Genomic DNA, 7463 nt, shown 5'->3' on the forward strand with positions numbered 1-7463 from the left:
GAGCCCAGAAAAATGAAGTCTGACACTGTTTCCACTGTTTCCCCATGTATTTCCCATGAAGTGATGGGACCAGATGCCATGATCTTCGTTTTTTGAATGCTGAGCTTTAAGCCAACTTTTTCACTCTCCTCTTTCACTTTCATCAAGAGGCTTTTTAGTTCCTCTTCACTTTCTGCCATAAGGGTGGTATCATCTGCATATATGAGGTTACTGATATTTCTCTCAGCAATCTTGATTCCAGCTTGTGCTTCTTCTAGCCCAGCATTTTTCATGATGTACTCTGCATATAAGTTAAATTAGCAGGGTGACAATATACAGCCTTGATGTACTCCTTTTCCTATTTGGAACCAGTCTGTTGTTCCATGTCCAGTTCTAACTGTTGCTTCCTGACCTGCATATGGGTTTCTCAAGAGGCAGGTCAGGTGGTCTGGTATTCCCATCTCTTTCAGAATATTCCACAGTTTATTGTGATCCACACAGTCAAAGGCTTTGACATAGTCAATAAAGCAGAAATAGATGTTTTTCTGGAACTCTCTTGCTTTTTCAATGATCCAGCAGATGTTGGCAATTTGATCTCTGGTTCCTCTGCCTTTTCTAAATACAGCTTGAACATTTGGAAGTTCATGAGTTCATGAAATAAAAATGCAATATATTGGACAGACTCTAGAAGGGACACAAAGACAGAATAATAAATTTAAAGGTAGAACTGCAGTGCTGATCCATCATTCAGTACACAGAACAAATATGGAAGAGCAGTTAAGAAATGTGAATGATTAATTGAGAAGCTCTAATATTTATCTGAGTTACAAGAAAAAAAAAGAGAGAGAATGAAGGAAATATTGAAGAATAAATATGTGAAAGATAATTGTTAATAAAATTTCTAGAATGTAAGATTATCACTCACACACTCCAAGTATAAAATGTGTGAATCAAGATAAATTCACTTTTAGACATATAATGGAACTAAGTCATTAAGAATAAAGGAAAATCCTTAAAGTTATTAGGGCAAATAAATTAACTTCAGATTAACAACAATGACAGACAGCAACATTTTGCTCTGCAACAATTTATGCCAGAGAGAATGGATTTTGCCTTTAAAATGCAGAGAAATCTAAGTAAATTTAGGATTGTATACACAAAAATCATGCAGAAGTGATGGAAAATAAAGAGCATTTGAGACACAGAAAGTAAGAGAATTTCTTATTCACATCCACTGAATGTTTTCTTTGGCAAGAAAAAATGAACATGGAGAAAAGATGTGGAGCATGGAAAATGAGAATGAACATTGAAATTAATGAAAAATGTCAGCAAATTTAATTAATTATTAATTACAAAAAATTCTGCCTTTGCTTAAAAAAGATAAAAGTGAAGCTCTATATAAAAATAATAAGATGTGGAGCTGTTCAAGTGTTCCTAGGGTGCTGTACTCATTGTTTTAACTATGAGTTGGATAGAAATGCTACATAATTCAAGATCTTGTTAGAAAATTTTTAGTTGTTTGAATCTCAATATTCTAAAGTGAATCACCAAAATAATAGCAATGCAATCTACAGCTTTTAACTGAACAGAAGGAAAAAACACAGGTATAAAAATTTAACAGGAAGCAAGTCAGTGAAGAAACGACCATGAAACAATACAATGAAAAGAAAATAAAAAAGAAAAGAAAATCAGATCATGGAAGTAAATCCAATACACCAGTAATGCCATAATCATAAAACATGTTCATTGATTAAACTCATCTGTTTAGAAGTTGGATTATCAGGTTGGTTATGAAATGCAATCAGCTTTACCCTGCAAGAGAAATAGCAAAAGCAAAATAAAACTGAAAGGGTGAAATTGCAGGGATGTCAAAAAGATCTAATGTGCAAATATAAATTAAAATAAGCTGAGGTCCTCAAATGAGGTACAGTTTAAAGTAAGAAAAAAAAATATGTATATATGTAAAGAGAAATACTATCAAATAATCTTAAAAAGAAATAATTTACCATTACAAAAATCAATGTATATGTTTGTATATGAGAAAGCACTCTCAAATTATAAAGCAAGAACTAAAGGAAATAACCAATAAATCCTCAATCATAGTGAAGCTGATAGAACAAGAATATAAAAATATAAAAACAAGTAAGGTTATGGAAGCAATGAAAAGTAAAATTAATAATCTCATTATATATATCTCTAACTCTCTATATGTATTGTATATACCTCTATGTATCTATATATCCATCATTCCCAGTAATGAACTTAAATAACTTTAGGGTAAAAAAGAAGAAAATAATATAAAAGTTGCATAAGAATAAAACTGTGATATATAAAAATGTGTGGGATGCAGCTAAAAAGCAGTCTTTACAGATAAATTTATTAAAAAGAAGAAATTCTGAAAATGTATGATTCATGTTCCATCCCAGAAATTAGAAAAATAAAAATACAATAAATGAACATAAAAACTATTTAAAGAAATAATAAAGATTGAGAGAAAAATAAGTGAAGTAAAAAAACTCCAAACACAGAGAAGATTGACATAATTCAAAACTAGTAATTTGAAATAATTCTATAACAAACTCCTAGAAAGACTGATCAATAATAAAGAAAAAAGAAGCAAAGAAATATTTGGGATTTTTTTAGATAGAATATAGAAGAAACATATATCAATAGATGATATATGGATATAGTAAAGAGACTGTATATGCACAAATAGTATGGATTTAAAAATCATAAATGAATACTATGAATAGCTTTATGCATATATGTTTGAAAAATTAAAGGAAATAGTTCATTTTTGAGAAGAAAATTGCCAAAATCAACATAAGGAGAATTAAATGGATAACTACCAAAGTAGTGTAATTAATAATCCAATTTCTTTTCCCCTGAAGACAGGAAGTCCAGATGGTTTTCTGAGCTAATTTTAATTCTAATCTTCAAGTAATGGAAACTTTTTTGTATATACTTATTCAGTGACTATAGGAAGAGAAAAATTTACCTCTTTTTTTTTTTTTTTTTCCAATTCCCCCCACACATTGTGTCAGAACTGATCTCTAACCAACTGGATATTGTTAAAGTGATGATTGGTCACTTCTGAGATTAGGTTATTAGATACCAAACTTTTGTCTCAATTGCTCTCACGCTTTCCCTGTCTCTGTAATCATTTGCTCTGGGGGAAGCACCTAACTCATTTTTATAAGACTAGTATGTCTTTGATGGAGCTCCCTGGTGGCCCAGTGGTAAAGAATCCACCTGCCAACACAAAAGACGAGATTGGATCCCTGGGTTGGGAAAATACTCTGGAGAAGGAAATGGCAGCCCACTCTAATATTCTTGCCTGAGAAATTCCATGGACAAAAGAGCCTGTCAGGCTGAAGTCCATGGAATCGCAAAAGAGTCAGACATGACTTAGTGACTAAACAACAACAACATATCTTTGAAGCCAAAACTGAACAAAGACAATAAAAGAAATATAAATTATAGATACAATTGTTTTTTAATCATAGATGAAACACACACACAAAATTAAAAAAAATCACTAATCCAGAAGTGTATAATAATTGTACCATGATAAAGTAGGATTTATCCAAGGAAGGTGAGGTTTTTCAACTCTAAAATATGAATTGATATAATTATGCACCATATTTTAAAAATTGCTAGAACACAATCCTCCTGTTTCTGTGCATCTTGCAAACAGACAATGACTGACTTTTGTTTGGGGCTTTTAAACATGTTTGTAAAGTGAACAATCTTGGAGAATAGAGACAATGTTTCTTTCTGGAGCAAAAAGCAGGCATACTTATTTTCCAGTATGATGGCGATAATGTCTCCCTTCAGAGCAGAGAGAAAGCCTTTTCAGATTTGGGTTCCCTGAGCTCAGGGTTCCTTCCTTGGAAAGCAACCTACTACCTGTACAGGTATCTAATTGGACCCATTTGTGGTTTTCCCAACAACAGATCTGGAGGTCTGGAGCCAAGAGAACCTGACACAAATATGCTGATATTCATGCTGCTGCTGTGCCATGGGTAAAACGGTCTTTTGACCCTGACCTGAGTCTCATGTCTTCTGCCAGCATCCGTGAAATTGTGGCAGGCTAACTTGTTGATCTACAACTAAGGCTCTCAGGTGGCACAATGATAAAGAATCCTCCTGCCAATCCAAGAGATGCAAGAGACGTGGGTTTAATCCCTGGGTTGGGAAGAATCCCCTATAGAAGGAAATGGCAACCTGATCCTGTATTCTTGCCTAGAAAATTCCATGGACAGAGGAGCTTGGTAGGCTACAGTCCATAGAGTCGCAAAGAGTTGGAAACGACTGAGCGACAGAACACAAGAAAGTGAAATCTCACACTCTTTACAGTTCTTGACAATAGCTGCAGAAATAGCAGTTGGCAAAATTTAAAATTCATCTATGGAAAAAATTTTTGACTAACTAAGAATCAGAAGGAACTACCTTAACCTGCTAAAGCTTTTATATCAAATACCTACAGTATGTTTACTTAATGGTGAGATTTTAGAATGAGTTCTGTTTAGGTTGAGATCAAGACAAAGAAATTACTATTTTTACTTCTATTTAGCTTATACTGGAGATCTTAGACAATGAAGTAAGACAAAATAAAACAGTCAGAGGTATAAAGATTAAAAAGAAAAATAGATTAAAGGGAAGAACTTTAATGTACTCTATAGACAAATGAAATTAATAAGAATGTTTAGCAAGTGACCCATTTGAGCAGACTTAGGTTAATATGTCTGTATATCCTGCTAAACTCAGGAAAAGAATCAGATCTTGCTCATTTGAGTACACATAGCACCTAGTACAGTATCTTGTATATAATAGATACCTATTAAATTGTTAAATACATTAAATTATTGGATACATACTATATATGAAGCTATATATTCTGATATTTTCAATTTATAGATGAGGTGACTGAGACTTTGATAGACTATGTTCAACTTTACATAGTCTGTTATTATTAGAGGAGATTCAGATATTTTGAATCCAAGTCCATCCTTTCCATATATCTATGTACTACCTTTGATGCTAACATGATAGCTTACTTGTAAATTACAGAGGTTAATAAATATTTCGTATAATCACAGCACTGATCTGACTTAAAATAAGAAATTTGCTTAGGGAACAACCTTCGTGGGCTTTCTCCTTTTCTTTTACATCCTCTTTTGACAACATATTTTAGTAGGCTAAAGTATTTTCCTTTTCATTTAATGTTGATGAGTGTCACTAACTAGGTATGTTGCCTGGTGTATCCATGGAGGATACTTAATATGTTGAGTGAATACCGGTATCAACATATTCTTGCCCAGATCATCCCAAGTAATTGGTTTCATGGAATATTGCCTCCTTGGCATATTCTTACCCCTATCTCCTCATTCCTGGCACTTCCAGGAATGCTTGTCACACAGATAGGTACAGTTAGGATAAGATAACATTAATAGTTGATATATTCAATTAACAAACTTTGCTACATCCATGCCTCTGCATTTCTGATCTTGGGAATATCTGTCAGTCAACATGATGGCTAAAGATAATAAAAGTGATTCCATTCAGACTTCCTGAGCTGCATGGACTTGTGCTTGCCTGCTTCTGGTTAGGTTTGGCCAATGTCCCCGTTACTTCCACCCCTCCCCAAGCAGTCAAGGCAGTTTATGCTCCAGCCCTGTGCTCTTCAGTACAAAAGTCACTAACCTCCTACGGTTATTAAGAACTTGAAATGTGGAAGTCCAAATGTGGTGGATGTAAAATACATCTTATTTGAAGACTTTGAAGACTTCTGAATATAAGAATGTAAAATACCACATTAATAATATCTTTATTGATTAATGTTGAAATGACATATTGGATTAAATAAAATATTATTAATATTATTGAAATTTATTTCACTTGTCTAATTTTTAAGAATGTGGCTATTAGAAAAAAAATTAATTATATTTGTGTGTCTTTTCTCTTTTTTTCCGTGTCTTAAAAGAAGTATGCATTCTAATGGAATAGAAATAAATACAAACAAAATTAAAAAATCAAATTCAGATTATGCTAGATAGATTGGGTAGAACAATAGTATTATGATCTGTTATCTTAACAGAGATCCAGAGGCAACAATGGAGCAGAGGTACTATTCAAAATGATGATGGCTGAAAAAAATTCCAGAAAGATTAAGAGATGCAAAAAGGCTCGACAAACCCTAAAAAGATTAACCTGTTTAGTCATTTCCACATCCTTGTCTGCTGAAGCCAATAGTTAGATTATCTGCAAATTTGCTTCCATTATCTATTTTTTGTCTTGATTTTCTTTTTTTAATATAAAGTTATTTATTTTAATTGGAGGCTAATTATTTTACAATATTGTAGTGGTATTGCCATACATTGTCTGATTTTCAAATACATTTCTTTGCCTCTTCATGTAGAGGCACAGACTTAACAGAACAAATATTCAGATACCAAGGGGGAAACAGAGGGGTGGAATTGATTGAGAGATTGGATTTGACATATATACACTACAGAATCCCTGATGGATGAAGAATTAGCCTTCATTGCAGGAGACACAGAAGATGTGGTTTCAATCCCTGGGTCAGGAAGATCCCTTGGAGAAAGAAACCACTCCAGTATTCTTGCCTGGGAAATCCTATGGACAGAAGAGCCTGGCAGGCTACAGTCAACAAAGAGTTGCAAGGAGCTGGACATGACTGAGTGACTGACTATGCACCTATATACATAACTATGAAAGAAAAGAAAGTATTACTTGCTCAGTCATGTCCTACTCTTTGCGACCCCATGGACCGTAGCCCTCCAAGCTCTTCTCTCCATGGAATTCTCCAGGCAAGAATACTGAAGTGGGTTATGATTTCTTTCTCCAGGGGATCTTCCTGACGCAGGGGTCAAACCAAGGTCTCCCACATTGCAGGCAGATTATTTACTGTCTGAGTCACCAGGGAAGCCCGTTTTCACTTTTGCTTTTTTCTTTTCATGTATAAAATAGCTAACTAATGAGAATGGACTATATAGCACAGGAAACTACTCAATGCTCTGTGGTGACCTAAATGGGAAAAATGTCCACAACAGAGGAGATATATGTATATCTGCTAGTGGAGGTGATGGAATTCCAGTTGAGCTATTTCAAATCCTGAAAGATGATGCTGTGAAAGTGCTGCACTCAATATGCCAGCAAATTTGGAAAACTCAGCAGTGGCCACAGGACTGGAAAAGATCAGTTTTCATTCCAATCCCAAAGAAAGGCAATGCCAAAGAATGCTCAAACTACTGCACAATTGCACTCATCTCACATGCTAGTAAAGTAATGCTCAAAATTCTCCAAGCCAGGCTTCAGCAATATGTGAACCATGAACTTCCTGATGTTCAAGCTGGTTTTAGAAAAGGCAGAGGAACCAGAGATCAAATTGTCAACATCCGCTGGATCACTGAAAAAGCAAGAGAGTTCCAGAAAAGCATCTATTTCTGCTTTATTGACTA

Source organism: Bison bison, unplaced genomic scaffold (genome assembly GCF_000754665.1).
Source record: "Bison bison bison isolate TAMUID 2011002044 unplaced genomic scaffold, Bison_UMD1.0 scf7180017864373, whole genome shotgun sequence".
Taxonomy (NCBI): domain Eukaryota; kingdom Metazoa; phylum Chordata; class Mammalia; order Artiodactyla; family Bovidae; genus Bison; species Bison bison.